The following is a 16,847-nucleotide window of genomic DNA, read 5'->3' on the forward strand; positions in this document are numbered from 1 at the left end:
ATAGTTCCAATTCTGATTTGTCTACCTCTCTGTCTCAGTTTCCTCCTCTGTAATATGACGATAAAAATGGACTCACACATGTCATAGGTATCCTGTGAAGATTAAGAAGCTACTTCATACATCATTTTAAATATACTACTGTTGTAGGTAGCTGAGTTAGATAGAAATATTATAGGCAGTCAGAAGGAGCCAGTGTGGAAGGAAGATACCTTGCAACTGTGTGAGAGACAGACACCTCCAGCTGTGCCAGACCTCAAAACAAAAAAAAGATAAAACAAATGTACCCACATATTTTGTAAGGATAAACATAAGGGAATGATATTCTAAACAGGTCTCTATTACCTTGAGAAAGCCAGAAAGAGTCACTAACTCAACCTCCTATAGGAAAAGTCCCTGTCCTATATTCTTGCCTGCTTGTGACTGAATTCCCTATTTGATCCTGATATAATCAATTTTACCAGAGCAATTATGCTTGTAATCTTATTGGTTGACCATAGTTTTGTCCCACCTCATGCCCACCTTATGAATTCCAATGTTTTCCACCTTGGACCTGCCTCAACTTGTGGTTCTGCTCCATAAAAATCCCTAGAAAATGCAGGTTCTTTGACAACCCACTCAGATCCTCTTCTGTCTCTCCCTCTCAGACAGAGGCTTTCTTTCCCCCAATAAATATTTTCTACTCTTAACCTCTGTTGTTTCTAAAATTCACTTTTCGATTTTAGAGAACACAAACTTGTCTCAGATGTCTACCAGGTTGGGAGTTTCTTTCCCCTATATCACTACTTGTCACCATGTATGCAAATTATTCTCATGTTACCCTGATATTGAGCATTAGGAGATAGCAAAAAGATTTTGATGAAAACTTTATTATTTAAAAATTTTATTTTAATTGCAAAATCAAGTGATTTTCTCATATAGATTCTGTTCTATGCAGTTTTTCCCAGTACATATTCATATATGAAAAAAAAAAAAAAAGCCTCAGACAAGTTAAGAAATTTACCACTTGGTAAACAGATAACAAATGACATATAAAAAAGATAAACTTGAGACTTTTATAGGTAAATGGACTTAACTTGAGAACATACTCATAGTGAAATAAATCAGACTAGCCTGTAAACATCCTATTGTCTCCCAAGTGTGAGAAGCTGAAAGGGTAATAAGATCTGAAATGTACAATAGATATTGTGAAATGGGAAGAAATTTTCAAAAGGAAAGAGAAAGCAGGATGGGGCCAAAGAGAAAAAAGAGAAAAGGAAAAAAATACATATACACAAGATAGTTAAGACAGTTATGGTACTTATTTAATTCATTGAGAAGAAAGGCTTGTGTTACCATTGTTTGGTCAATGTTTCATTCCTATATCTTGTACTCTGAGCAATTACTTTGATGATAACAATACACAATGTATTAGCCATTGTTACTCTCCTATTATCTTCTTTTGAAATTTTGTTTCATTATTTTTTTCTTTAAAATTTAAAAAAGAAAAATGACATAATGGGAATTTGAATTCTAAGTTGAATCCAAAGCTAAAATTAAATAAAATACGTACTAGTTATTCAAAGTCCTTATCTTTGTAAATAAAACAAAGGAAAAGAAAACACTTGAATGAAATGCAAAATAAATACGCCCAGTGAAAGAAGGCAGACAAGAATGAGAGTACACTGTATGATTTTGTTTATATAAAACTCTAGAAAGTACAAGCTAAATATAGTGACCGAAAACAGATTAGCAGTTGTCTGGGGAGGGGACAAGGTAAAGAGCTGTGGGAAGTATACTTTTGGAAGACGTGAATATGTTTATTATCTTGATCGGTGGCAATGATGTCACTGGTGTGTATGTACCTATGGCAAAATTTAATCAAATTGTCCACTTCAAATAGGCAGTTTATTCTATGTCTATTTTGCACCATAAAGCTGTTAACAAACAACGGAGCTTTTTTCATACCTTTAAAATCTGGCATGCTAAACAAAGGGTATGAAATCATGATTGAGAAAACAGTCCACCCATGGGTAAAGAAAAAGCAAATCCCCAAATATCAGGACTCGGCACAAGATTCCCACACAGTTCAAAGCCCAGGCCTGGAGGCCTAACCTGGTTCTTGCTTTCTGCCCCTGGAAGTAGTTGTATGGCTTATGGCAAGTTATTTAACAAAATTTTGAAATGTTCTCATCTAAGAGGCAGTGAAACTTGAATCACAGGGTTTTGTAAGAATTAAATAAAAAATGTGTATCAATCCAGTAGTGAAGTATTGGGCCCGTGGTTACCCCTCTGTCCACAGCTGCTAAATATTGCTAAGGTGCATGAAAGGTCTGAATCACTCTCTGCCAAGCTTCGATGTTCAGACGCCTGAGGTGCGCAGCAGAGATGTGCAGGAGCCCTTACTGGGTGCGGCCCCAAAGGAAGATCGCACACAGGTCAGTGGCCTAGGAGGTCCCAGCATACTGGGTCTGTGATAAATCACTGGGCCAGGCTTTCCCTGACTCCTGGAGACTCTCCCCGTATTGAGATCCCTCTCCACAATGCAAAAGGAAAATAGTAACTACAGCATTCAGTCAGCCTTTCTGCTTTTCTATAGAAAACAGTAATGCAGTCTGCTTTATTCCACTCCTCTATTACCTTAATGGGCTGGCCTGGAGGATAAATGAGATAATAAACACAGAGCACCAAGTGAGCACAGTGTCTGGGTCACAGGAGGTGCTCAATAAATGTTAATTCCCTGCCCCCAGCCCCTTATAGATTAACCCTGACTTCTCAGAAATGCAAATCCCTAAGCACTCACCTCAGCCTACTTTCAATATGCCTGCACAGGAGCCTTTTTACTACCCCCTTAAAGGCAGCCAGAATCCCTCTCCTCCGCTAATTGTCCCATAGAGAGTAGGGGAAGGGAACGAAGCAACTCCGGAGGAGCCCCCGGCCTCCCTGAGGAGGAGACTGAGCTGTTCTCCAGCCCTGTGGATGCGGACCTCGTTCATCTTCACAGACACTGCTGCGCCATCCATTTTAAATGACATGGAAGCCGACCCGTTTATCAAGATCAGCATAGTACTATGTTATTATGATTATTTAGCATTTACATAACACTCTATTTGCAAAGTGCTTAATAATAATTTATTTATTACTTTATGGAGCTACTCACTAATGGAAAACTCAAGGGGTTGTCCTGAGCTCACCGACCTCCGCTCCGGAGACACCTCAGGCCATTTCCAATGGCTGCTCAGATGCCTGCTGTAAAACGCTTTAATGAAAAACCATTTGATATATACATATGTAATTTTGGCCTTTGTAATGTATTGAAACAGGACTCTTTTACTTTCCAGTGAAAAACATATTTTAAATTTGCTGCAATCATATCTATCTGGACTTTATCCTCGTATAGAATCTACAAGGTGAGGTTTCTGTTGGGTGGCAGCTGTGGAGATCATGTATATGCGTCATTCCTGTTTCCCTTCAAGAGGGCTTGTTGCCCAGCTGGGGAGGGTGGCGAGCTGCTGGTCTCTCTCTGCATGTGAACTCCTGTGACGTTTGCCTCAGGCGTCCACTAGGCAGGGCAATGGTCTAAGGGTGTAGCCATTTCTGTCCCATGTGGGCTCCACCTAATGGGTAATTTTAGGTCTGTGTCCCTACCTGACAACTTCTTCACCTAATCATACTTCCCTCATTTTTTTCTCTCACAACTGTAAGTCCCCATAAGTGTTTTCAGTCCTGAGTTCCCCCTCAGAGACCAGCTTGCTTCCCAGTGGACTCCACTGGCACCAACTGTGACACTGAGCAGCACTGCATAAGGGACACATTTTTTTTCACCAGCAGCCAGATGCAAGTGGCAAGTACAAAGACCTTTTCTAAGCCAAGTAAAATAATCTAGGGCTTATAGATACCACCATTCTAGTGTATCTCTGAATCTATAAGGAATTGGATTCAGTATAATTCTGTGTCTTTAGCTTTCATGTGAAAGGGTTTTGTGGCAGAGGAATGTTTTGAGGGGAAATTCGCTGCTTCAGGGGTCCCCATGTCCTGCCTACACGGACCTACAATGATTTCACCTCTGTTAAAAAGTACAGTAGGAAAATGATTATGAGCATGGATCAATGTGTGTGAAAATTATACAGTAAGAATTTATTTGTATGTATAAAATATGTATATTTAATATTACATGATATATGGTAATGCATATAATTCAATGAATGATATGTTATCTAACACATATGCATATATACCATATCAGACAAGACAGGAGTTCTCACAGTACAGAGAACTGGGGAAGGAAGGTGTCCCTGACAGATGAGACACAGGACTGCATTCTGACAGGGTCTAATCGCTAGGCCCGATGGTCCCCTTCTATCAGCCTGTGTTCAGTAGAGGAGAGGAAAACTCAAGTGAACCACTCCAATAGGCAATGGGCCCTCCTTGGAAAGTGTACTTCTCAGAATTCTGGGGAGTGCAGCCTCTTTATCAGCTTCTCAGACTTGTCCTCTGTGAAGTTCTTTGTTTCCAGGCAAAAAAACAAAACAAAAAAACAGAACAAAATGTGTGTGTCTTTCCCTTTCATGACCCTATTTCTTGTTTTTCTTTCTTTTGCTGTTGCTTTCTAAATGATCTTTGAAAGAAATCCGGTCTCTGCATTTTTTTTCTGGATTCCTCTGTGGTCTTAGGTCAAAGGCATCTGTTAGAAAATAAACTATTACAAAACATAATCAGGGATTTGGAAGTTAAAAGCTCACAGGAAGAGATGCTTAGTGCCCAAGTACAAGGTTGTTTTTAGATACTGGCTCTGAGGCTCACACATGTAAAAATGGAAGTTTATCAAAGTTGAAGTTGTCCTGCTGAAAATTTTAAAGCATGTTCAATAATCCTTTGTGTAAATTCATAGAAGACTGATCTATAATTAATTAGGAAGGGCATGTGGGATGTTTAAGAGAACATTAAGATGGATTATATTGGGCTTTCCTCCACTGCTGCTTTTAGAGCCTTGCTAAAAAAAAGGGTACCTCACCCCAGTCTACTTACTAACAGAGCTGAACAATACAGTAGTCTTGGGTAAGAATCTAGACTTAATGGCTGAAAGCATGTAGTAAAATAATCTGGGACTGGTGTAAGACCCTGAGTTAGATTATTGGTACCAAAAAAGAACAAAAGGTGAGGGGACCAAAAAACCCATACAAATAATCTGACACTTATAGAAACCAGCATGAAATGATCAGAAACATCACATTTGTATTTTGCTAGTTGCTTTGGAGGGTCTTGGAATAGCATGGAGTTGTCATAACTGTTTCTCCAAAATGTCGAACAAAATCTTTCTTTTTTTTCCTTGGGATAATGCTGAGTAATGTGGAAACACACCAATAAAGGGAAAGAGTCATGTTGGAAGACTCAGCCCTCAGCCTGAAGCACTCTGTGGTGTTTTACCACAAGGATCTGTCCTGTGCTGTTTGTTCAAAACATTAACATGGAGGCAGCACGGAATGAGGGCTGTGCTTGGGCCTTTGAGAGGCGGACACTGCTGGGTTCAAATACTGTCTCTACTACACACTGGTTGTGTGTTTCTGGAAAAGTACCTTAACCTTTCTGAGCCACAGTTTCTTTTTACATAAAACAGGGATCATAACACACACTTCAATGAGCTGGAACGAGAGTCAAAGGAAATAATGTGCCGTGTAACGCAGTGTCTGGTCGAGAAAACAGTCCCAAAATGGTAGCTCTTTGTCGCACGCAAAATGCATTGTCTGAGAGTAATGAGCTAATATGTTGGATGACAAAAATCAAGATCCAAAAAGGTCTCACAAGGCTGAACTCAAGGACCAAATCTAATAGGGTGGCATTTAACAAGGATAAATGTAAAAGTACTGCAATTAAATCTGAACAGCGACTGCACAAATGCCCAGGGCTTATCAGCAGCACACCTGGAAAAAGGCTCGGGAGCATCACAGACTCTGCTCATTAAAGGCCAATGGTGTGAGCGGCTGCCTAAATGCAAATACTTCTTCAGCAGCCAGCGTAAAGGCAAGTGCTCTGTCTGGAACAAAGGAGGATAGAACGCCTGTTCCTCTCCCCTGTGCTCTAGGTGCTGCACATTAACAGCTAGTGATAATCTGGGCTTTTCCCAAAAAGGCACCTAATTAGGAAAGTGAGGAGACATATCTTCCACCTGATCAAAAAACAGGAGAGGAAAGAGAAGCCCAAGGAGGCTCTAGACACATGTCCATAAACTTGAAAAGCAGTCATGGCCTTGATGGATTAGATCCTTCTCTACTTAAAGTTCTCAGGAGAGAACAAAGGTGACACACGGGAGTTACAGAAAGGCAGGCTACCACACGCTATATAAAGAAGATACCTCCATTAGCACTGTCCCCAAGTGGAGAGGACAATGGAGGACAGTGGAGGGAGGGAGCTCCGCAGCATCAGAAGTATCCAGGCAGAGGGTGAAGGTTGCACAGGGTGATAACTATGTTCCTTGTGGGGGAGGGCAAGGGCTCAAACCAAAATCAAAAAATCTTGTAACTCTGCACAAGGGCATTTTTTTCCTCTAGGGAGAAGTTTCATAGCCTTCTTCGCATCCTACATGAAGCCTGAGATTCTATCCCAAAAAGATGAAGATGAACGGAGTGAGAGTATACCTTTCAACATGTGCTAAACATTTACTATCTGATACTGGGATAGGGGCTGAGGACACAGAGGTGAGTAAGGTATTGTCTTGGTCTTTATTTTTCATTTTATTTATTTATTTATTTATTTATTTATTTATTTATTTATTTTCCTGTACTGGGAGTCGAACTCACCACCTTGTGCTTGCCAGGCAGATGTTGTGCCGCTGAGCCAAATCCCCAGCCCCTGTCTTGGTCTTTGCCAAGGAAAACTTGGGAGTTTTGTGCACTCTTCTGAAAAAACAAGTGTAATTGAAAAAAAAGTTCCTGACCTGTGATGTGATGGAGAAAGATTTGCAGTAGAGCAACAAGCAAGAGTGATCCATTCTTTCTGGGAGGAAGTCCTTTCTGACTTGGGATGTGGGGACTCAGTGACAGACAGCAGTGAAAGGACTTTGGCCACCTTCACCACTCTGGAGCAAATTATACTCACAGGCTCACCAAGGACTCCTGGAGGTTGCAGGTTTGGCAAAATAGCAGACACCCTGACAATCCTCCGCAGAGCTTTGAGAATCACAAATATCCAGACCGGACCTTTCCACTAAGACCCTGTTCCACCTGTGCATGCTAGAGCAGGGTCAGTAGGATGTCCTAAGTGAGGTGCTGTGAAACCTGTAGGAAAATGCTTCTGATCAGTTCGTGAAAACCCAAATCACCAGCTGCTTGTGCCTGTGCACATACCCACATTAAACTGCCAAGCTGCTTTACATTTATTTACCCACCATGTAGAGCCTACTTTATTAGGCCAATAAATTGAAGGCAGTAATATTCACCTATCAAATCCTACCTGACTCCCAGGTCCTGGCTTTGTCCAAATTCCTCAGTGATCTCCCCAGGGATTCTACCCACTGAGAGCTCTAGTCTGTGATGCTCTGCAGCACCTACTGTGTGTGCTTCTATTCAGCACCTACTGTGTGTGCTTCTATTCGGCACCTACTGCTTACCTCTTTGTACTATTATTTGCTGAATTCTATGAGCACATTTTGTTTAGTTTCAGACTGGATGTGATCTTGCCTGATGAGACCATTAACTGCTGCCGGGTGGGACACAGCCAAAGCCCAGGGTTGTCAGTGTGGGATTCAGGCACATATGCACCAGCAGTCAGGTAGACAGTCATATTCCAGTCCTTGGGTCTTTTCTAGGGACCTTTCAAGCCATGAGGAGCCAAACCTGGGAAGCCTTGCTTTCCTCTGGTCCTTGGGGGTTCTCCAATCTCCTTCACAAACACAGCTGGAGACAGCGATGAATCTTGCAGGGTTCTTACTTGGGTTTAATACTGTGGTTTGCAGGGTTTCTAGTGGCCTAAAGGTCCCATGGAGCACAACTGTCAGTCAGCACATAGCACCCTAAATAGACCGCTACAACTGAGTGGGAATTTGGGGCTGACTGGGCACAGCATCGCCAGTGGGTTAAAACAACAGCATATTATTAGTTTATGTGAGTGATGTGAGAACCCACTTTCCAACTGTTAGAGGTCCATCTGCCAATAGCCAAGAGAGTCCTCTTATTGCCAGCAAGGGTCTCCCTGAAGAAACAGCAGGTTTGACACAAGATCCACAGCTGTACAAATAAAGTAGGGTGGCGTGGTTGTATTTGCAGCACTTTTGCAGGCTGAGGCAGGAGGACTGAAAATTTGAGTCCAGCCTCAGCAACTTAGCCACTTAGCATGACCCTGTCTCAAAACTAAAAAATTTAAAAAACAGTAAGGGAGGTAGCTCCGTGCAAAGGCCCTGGGATGAACCCCCAGCACCAATGCAAGTGAACAGTGCAGCTGCTCTAATTGCAAAATGCCTGGCATCTCCAGACTATGCAAATCACAGTGGTTGTAACTGGCTCAGGGAGGGACTCAGAGGAGCTGAGTCAAAACCCCATGCCTGGTTCCCTGCACTGAGCATCCTAGCTGCCGAACACCTCCTGGAGGGTGAGGTGCTATACAGAAAGCTTCTTGGGGAGCTTCTCATTGACCCTAACCATTTAAAAAAGTTAGGGTTCTTTAAGGCTCAAAGAGACTGATGACATAGTTTGTTTTCACACTCACTGAGTAAATCCAAGCATTTCCCAAGCCCAAACATCTGGTGGTTCTTCCTTTTGTACCGCTCATACCTTGGACCATGTTATTTGCAAATAAACCAGATTTGGGAGGTACGGAAGGCCTTCTTGCCTCTCTGTTTTTCTTGTACTTCCTATAGGGACCCCATGGGTGGCAGAAACATCTAGACTTAGGTCCAAAGTCCAGCTTAGGACAGGGAAGAGACTTCCCAACAGAAGCCTGGACCTCTGACTGTCAAGTGCACACTGCCTCTTCTGCCCCTGGTGGCCTGGATGCTTGGAGTCGTGGGCTCAGTCATCACAGGACTGTCGAGGCCCCATGTGAGGGTGCACAGAGACCTCAAGATGCACTGAAGGAAAGAGGGACATCTCAGTAAGAGCACTGCTTTAAAAGGTCATGACAGGGTCTGGCTCCATTGGAAACCACGAGCCATTTTCTGAGGCCGGTACTGTATACACACTGAAGTCTAAAGCTGTCTGGGAGCTGCTTGGTTCTTTTTCTCCGTATTCCCTTTTTCATACCACACAAAATGCCTGAGGCCCACCTGAGACCTAACATTTGTCTGTTTTGAGAATAGATGAGTATTTATTAGAATTAAACAGCTGGGGGCTCTGTGATATTTAGACGGGCATTAGGAGGAATGTATGAGCAGAAGATAATGCTGGCTCTTTTTTTTCTGTAAACCAGTCTGGGCTTAGCTACTGAGGGGATTTCTTGGGTCTCCTGTGAGAACCAGATACAGTTAATTTCCTGCAAAAGCTGCGGGCTGGGCCATACTGATATTGCGGTGTTATTTAGAATAGAAAGGTCAGGCCTGAGATTGAATAATCATTGACAAGAAATCCATGGAGGATAGGAAGCAGTTGGTGAGCAGTGACTGAAACCTCTCCTGGCTCCTCCCTGCTTCCCTTCCCTTCCCTGCCTTTCTAGGTATCTGCCTGACTCTTGGTTTGTTTATTATTCTTTCTGCATGTGTTTCCCAAGCCCTCAGAGCTAATAGCAAAGGTGTTTTGAGACACAGAGGGACAGCACCCACTCTGCCATTGGAGAAGGGGAACACAGCCTTATGGACTGGGTGTACCTGTTACAAGGCAAATGGCCTTGGCCACCTGCTCATGAATTGTAACATCCAAAATGGTGGTGTTCTCTTCAACAGCTTGAAGCACTTTGTTCCCAAAAGTGCATTTGGTTTTCTTTCCTGCATGGGGTCTCAGCTATAATTGGTGTAGTGCAAGTTTACAACCTGTCCTGAGTGTGAAGCCAAAGGTAGGGGCACTGGAGAAGCACAAAGGGAAATCAGCTGGATGGAAGACCAGCTATGTGTCAGGCATGGCTGTGCCTTTTGAATGTAACATCTCATTAATCCTGGCATGTCATAGATCTCTGCTTAACAGATGAGGAAAATGCCACCAAAGGCTCAGAGGTTGAGTGACTTGTTCAAGACCTCCCAGCTCCTGAGCAGAACAAAGATTTGAAACCTAGAGATGTCCAGTTACCAAGCTGATGCTGTCTCTAAAATTTTCTACTCTCCACTGGGTATTCTTTCTCTGTTGCTGTTTTCCTTGGTTTTAATCCAGTCACTGTAGAATTTTTCTTAGAAATCCATGTTTTCAGTAAAAGAACTTTTATCTTGCTAAAAACCATTAGTAGGCACTATATGAAAAGTCAGATCCCACAAATTAGATGGCATAGAATTCTGTCCAACTTGGAAATAGGAAGGTTGGGCCAGCGGGCTTCTGAGTTCCCTTCTGAATCTCAGATGTTCTATAACTGATTGATTTTAAAATTAGATTTATTTATTAAAATTGTGGTTTTGGGATGATTCTTCAAACTCAGAAGTCTGTCAATCTTGCTTAATTTGGGAGCGTTAAGGGCACAGATAAGAAATCATCCTTCAACCATCAGAATCAATGTCAGAATTTTCTTTCTAGGGGTAGCTTATAATCCAAGCAAATGTGTTAACAGGAAATGTCATTCCAGGTTGGCTTTTTGGCACAATGGACCTGGCCACAGCTTGTCTGTTGCTGTCTTGTGCCATCATAGGGGGCTCTGACATCTGGAGACACTTCTGTAAACTCCATGAGTCCGTGGTTGTGTCCTATGTAGGAATCATGACAATAGGCTGATGAGAAGAAGGAACTGGGACAACAGCCTCTTCTCAGGGCTGCCCACCAGCGGACACCAGATACGAATATAAAGACCCTCGGTGTGACACTAAATCATTGGGTCATGTGCTTTATCCTTGCTCATGTAAATTCAATTATTTCACTGAGACAAAATTTGATATAGAATAATGAATAGAAATATATAATTTTCTTTTATGGGTTTTATTTTTTTATTTTTTTGTTTTGTTTTTTTGTTTTTCTCCGGTACCAGGAACCGAACTCACGACCTTGCGCTTGCCAGGCAGGCGCTTTTGCCACTGAGCTAAATCCCCAGCCCCTTTTATGGGTTTTAAAACACAGATTTTAAAACATGGTGCAAGATTTTAAAGCCCAGGATCTGGCGGCTGGTGTAAGGACTATAAGCTTGGAATCCTGAGCTTTATGTCCAGATTGGATTCCTCTTTCTCTTGGAAGAATTGACGCAGCTCTGTACCTTGAGCCCATTTTCTGACAGTACAGACAATGCAGAGACTTGTGTGGCTTTGATGGTTAATGTGTCTGAAAGCCCTGAGCTCATCAGTACAGCAAAGTTCTCCTTCCTTTCCTGAGCTCCCAGTCCTACTCCAGGCAAGAGCTGCCTCCCTTATTCTACTTGTACCCAGACACCAGCAGTGAGGTGACTAGGACAGTAGACACACAGAGCAAGAACTTATGTGTTCTAGAAGAAAATAAAAGGTGGCATAGTAAAGCAGCCAGCATCTTAGACTTGGAAACCAGACTCCCAGTTCCTCTGCTTTATATCTTTGCACCTCCCAGAGAGTTGCTCAAACTCTGTGCTTCTGTCCCATTATTTGTATTGAATATATTCATAGCATCTACTTAGGGTTATTGAAAAATTAAGTAAACATGCAAAGTACTTAGATCTATGACTGCTCCTCCATAAGCCCTACGAGGAGACCTATCATTTCCTGCTTACTATGCAGCCATGCCTTCCAAGTACCTTTTTCAGTAGGGAGCAGTCTTACATGCACAAGAACCAGTTGGGGGAAACTAATAGACATTTCTTGTCCACCTTGGTCAGACGAAAGCTAAAGACTCCCAGGATCTCAGTCCTAGACATATCTGGGCATGTGATTCCAGAAACAAACCTTCAGAAGTACTTCTCAGACTGCTCTGGAGCGGCACAAATGGATGCATTGTATGAACACGAACTTACTGGGAATACTCGGTGTGTCAAGGATTTCCTTGGACAAGTCACACCAAGTCCCTATGTCTTAGTTTCATCGTGACACCTACCCTGCTTTGTTCATTAAACTGGTGTGAAGCTCCAAAGGAATGTGCCAGTGCGCCTTTTAAAATGCTGGTGGTGCTACTATTATAACATATGACGATAGTTACACTGTACAGGGTCATGGCCTGGCTGTCAGATGGCAATCCCCCAGTGCAGAGCAGCACTGGATCAGACAGATGACCTCGAGAGCAGAGCTCCCTGGCACCATCTGGCATCCTTTTTGCCTTTGATTTATCAGTGCAGATTTCTCCCTGTGTGACACCATAAAGGCAGGTTGTGTGACACCTTTACTGCCTGGCACAATGTGGAGTGGGAATGATCTTATACATGCAGGGACAAGGTGCAGATACTCACCACTGGCTTCTCAGCATAGGTTTTTCAGGCTTCAGAAGGCCACAGGTGCTGCCCAGGAAGAGCTGGACCCTGAGATAGGTTGGGCTAAGCCCAGGGCAATAGCAGAATGGCCATGCCCCTGCCGGGTGGGATATGTTTCTGCAAACCCTCACCTCCCCCTCTCCCAGTTTGCTCTGGTGGCTGCCATCTCCAAAGTTTATAGGTATCATTACCTATGAAAAATCTGTTCCATCTGAAGACAGTTGGGGTTGGGGATAGGTGGCAGATTGCAATTTAATGATTGGATTAAAATATGCTAAAGCAAACAAACAAACAAATAAATAAAATGCCCAGCAGCCTGGAGCACCACAATTCATTCTGCGGGCAACAGAGGCTGAGGCTCCAGGATCAGTCATAATTCACCCCACAGGCAGGTTTAGTAGCCTGTTACTGTATGACCACAAGGAGAAACAGCTCTCCAGGAAAGATTTACACTGAATGGCACTGGAGGCTGAAGGGCTAGGGGCCACGAGGGGAGAGGGATGTGGGAAACTAACGGGTCCTGGGGCCAGCTCCAAACTTACACCAAGAGCAGAGGTCCGCACCTCCTGGCCCTCCACACCTCATCTCAGCTGAGTCACTCTACCTCCTTGGCCACTCACGTGGACTGACAATGCTACTTGCTACAGTGTAGGCTCATTTCTCCCTCTTTGTATCTTATGAGATGTGGCTCTCCCCAGGAAGAAAATTATGAATCTCTCTTCTTTCTATTCCCATGGTTAGACACAAAATTGTGACTCAATAAGCAAACACTGGAAGGCTGAACGCACAAAGTATTTTCTAGCAGAGTTTGTATTCCTCTCTAAGAACCAGTCATCCCTCAGTATCCAGGACCCCAGCAGTTACCAAAATCCAAAGATGCTCAAGTTTCTCATTTAAAATAGAGGAGTATTTGCATATAGATATAGATACATTTAGATGTATATATATCCTTTTGTATACTTTAAATTATCTCTAGATTACTTGTAATGTCTAACACTATATAAATATTACATAAACAATTGTTACATTGTATTGTTTGGGGAATGACAGATTTATTTATTTATTTATTTATTTATTTATTTATTTATTTATATTGTCTTTTTGAGACAGGGTCTTGCTTTGCAGTTCAGGCTGGCCTTGAGCTCATTTTGTAGCTCAGGTTGGTCTTGAACTCACAATGATCTTCCTGCTTCAGCCTCCTGAGTGCTGGGATTACAGGTATGCACCACCATGCCCAGTTCTAGGAATGATAGTTTTTGAAAGGTCTGTACATGTTCAGTACATATTTCATTTTGTAAATATAATATTTTTCATCAGGGCTTGCATGATTTGACAGATGGGGATCCAGAGTATGTGGAAGGACAGGTGTCCCTGCTGTGGCACTTAAAGGAGGAAAGACAGGGTGGAAACAGTTGTCTGAGTACCACTGGGCTATCTCTACCTCTCCAGGCTCCTCATTTTCCCAGAAGATTTCTGTCTGCTCTCCTTGGCCTGCCAATGCAACCCAGTACCTGCCTGGTCCCCTCCTAAAATACCAGCTTTGGACCTACTGCTCTCTCTGGTCCCAACTACCACTACATACTTAACTAATTTGTCAGCTGGAGCTGATGAAAACTTCCTCACTAAAATACTGCTGACTCTATTGACTGATTCCCTTCTTTCTGCTGTAGAAGCTCATAGGACCACACCTTCTGTGCATACTACACATCAGAGTTGTGGCTTGAAGTGATTAATAGATTGAGGTTTGAAGTCCCTATTAGACAGGCAGAACTTTGAGGGTAGAGACTACATATTGTTATTTTTGTTTGTCATTCCCAACACCCAGAACAAATCTGGCTCACAGCAGGTTCTGAGAAAACAGCTGATTATTACCAAAAGAGGACTTCTCCCTAGGGTCTCATCATTTCCTATGAAGCTGGACATCCCTGAAGCCCCCACCCCATCCTCTCCTGTCACTCCAAGACCTGCCATCCGTTGCTCTCTGGTTGCTACAGCAAAAGATCTCCCCAAAGCTATGATGTGGTCCTGTTAGCGGAGCTTCCCACCAGAACCAGCACAGCTGTAAATTGCTGCTATGTTTGAAAGAAGAGAAGAAGGGTGAGGAGATCTACCATCATCATTCATCTCACCCCTTTGGGGAAACTTGTTTTCATGCACACTCAGCAAATGATGCTCTTGTACCAATAACAAATGTCAAATGCTCTGTTTGGGACTTGGGGGAGATAGAACATTAGCAAAGGAGGAGCAATTCAGTGAAAAGGACAGAATTTCTGTTTAAGGACTAGGAAGCCAAGTAACAAATGTCACTAAGAGACTCAAGGGATACAACTTTGCATCAACAACCACTACTACAGAAAAAAATAAATGCATACACAACTACCTGTAATCACGTTGCACTCCCTGGCTACTGGAACCTTCCATGTGGTTTCCCTCTTTTGCTTGGATAGGATCCTCAGCTCATAACACTGTATTATGTATGGGCAACTGTCCTGGCTGGACAGAGTGCTAGGGGAATAGCAGCAGGAGCTGAGAACAGCAGATAAAGCTTTATACTATGACACTTAAACAGTACTACAAATAATGATGCTGTAGGTCCCATTCATGGTGGTTTGGCATCTTGTGAACTTTTTGTTCACTTATTGAACAAATGTAACCCCTAACTCCAGAGTAAATGTGGGACCCTGTGTGGGAACAATTACAAATTGTTGGTAAATGTGGGAACAACTACAAATGTAGTTGTTCATCTTTTCCCATACTAGTTTGTAATTGGGATAACATCTTTCTCCGGTACTGGGAACTGAACTCATGACCTTGCGCTTGCCAGGCAGGTGCTTTGCTGCTGAGCTAAACTCCCAGCCCCAGGATAACATCTTATTCACTGGTTAATTCCTACTGAGTGTAAATGCTTGTGGACTGAGCTGAAATCAGGATGATCTCAGCTTACAAGGGAAGCAGAGGGTAAATGAGTCATTGCAACACAGTTCCTATAAAAGAGCAATACTGAGACGCTGAGGCAGGAGGATCATAAGTTTGAGCCCAGCCTGGGCAACTTAACATTATTCTATCTCAAAATAAAAAATAAAAAGAGCTGGGATGTAGCTCAGTATAGAGGCCTTGGGCTTGATCCTCAGTACCATAAAAATGAGTGAGGGAGGGATAAAAAAGATGCTGTGGGCATAATGGCACTGAGCCCTGAAATCCAGAGATGAGTTCTAGCATGCTTGGTCATGGAAGAAATACAAAGCTGGTCACCAGCTGCCTGTCCGGTGACTCTCTGAGATGTCCCATGCCACAATCCCCTGCTGAGCCCAGGAGATTCAGAATCCTCAGCAGCGGTTATGCTGTTGTCACAGAGCAGGTACTGGTAAGTCCCAGGGAGAGAGTGCAGACAGTCTGAATAACAGAGCAACATGTGAAGAGGCAGGATTGTGGATAAAGGAGTGAAAGAGCTGGTTTTATGTCATTGACTGTCAAGATGCAATACTCACCGGGGAACATTAGGGTGCAGAAGACAAATGGCTATTGTGATTGCTCAGGTCACAGTCTCTTGTTCTCTGGAGCCAGGCACAGAGAAGTCTGCTTGGGGTGCCAGGCTATGTGGGCATATACGATGTCAATACTGTCCTGGGATCTCTACTTACTGGTCTGTCCTCTTAAACCTGTTTAGAATGCAATAGGCCCACTGCACTTGCTCCATTCTCTAAGAAAATATCCAGAGGTCCTGTGCTTAGGGAGCTGATTTGCATTAGACCTATGTTACTTGTGGTAAGAAACTAGAAGTATGTAATCTTCACTTACATTAGATTGGTTTAGAAGACTTGCAAAAAATCCAAAGACTAGAATTTGGAGGGCAGAGTTTCACTTGGAGAAGATTTTACATGTTGAGTTATTTTACACAACCTTTCTCACTAAGGTGAAATCTCTATTTAAGGAACCTAAAAAAAGAAGCAACAGAAAAAAAGTAAAAATTCAAAGAAAGTATGAGGAACATACTTTCATGACCTCCCAGTATTGTCTAAGACCAATTTCTGCTTACCCCACTCCTAAGCATAAAATTTAAAGAATGCTATTTTTCTTAAGCTAAGAGCCTTGGGTGTCGAGGTTGCCTGAGTACCTCTGCCAGTCAGCTTTTGGTTAGAAGATACAGCTTCCTGCAATTCTTCTGTCATTTCTTCTCACGGGCTTTTAGATTGTCCACATTAAGCATTGGTGGGCCACACTGCACCAGCAATTCTGAATTCTCCCTCTTTCTTTTATGGAAACACAGGATGTATGAGGGAAACATTAATGAGATTTTCTATGAAGCAAACCCCTACTATAGGAATGCAAGTCAGCTCTTACGGGTTGTTTCAGAAACTTAGATTTATACTTAGCCAGAGTTTTGTCTG

The 16,847-nt window shown here is 42.8% G+C and overlaps 1 protein-coding gene across 2 annotated transcripts in view; it reads right to left on the minus strand.

Annotated features, from left to right (window-relative positions):
• Nucleotides 1–16,847, minus strand: part of Pbx1 (pre-B-cell leukemia homeobox 1) — a 305,901-nt gene that overhangs the window by 5,570 nt on the left and 283,484 nt on the right. The window lies entirely within an intron of this gene.

Source organism: Chinchilla lanigera, unplaced genomic scaffold (assembly GCF_000276665.1).
Source record: "Chinchilla lanigera isolate Chin_1 unplaced genomic scaffold, ChiLan1.0 scaffold00061, whole genome shotgun sequence".
Taxonomy (NCBI): Eukaryota; Metazoa; Chordata; class Mammalia; order Rodentia; family Chinchillidae; genus Chinchilla; species Chinchilla lanigera.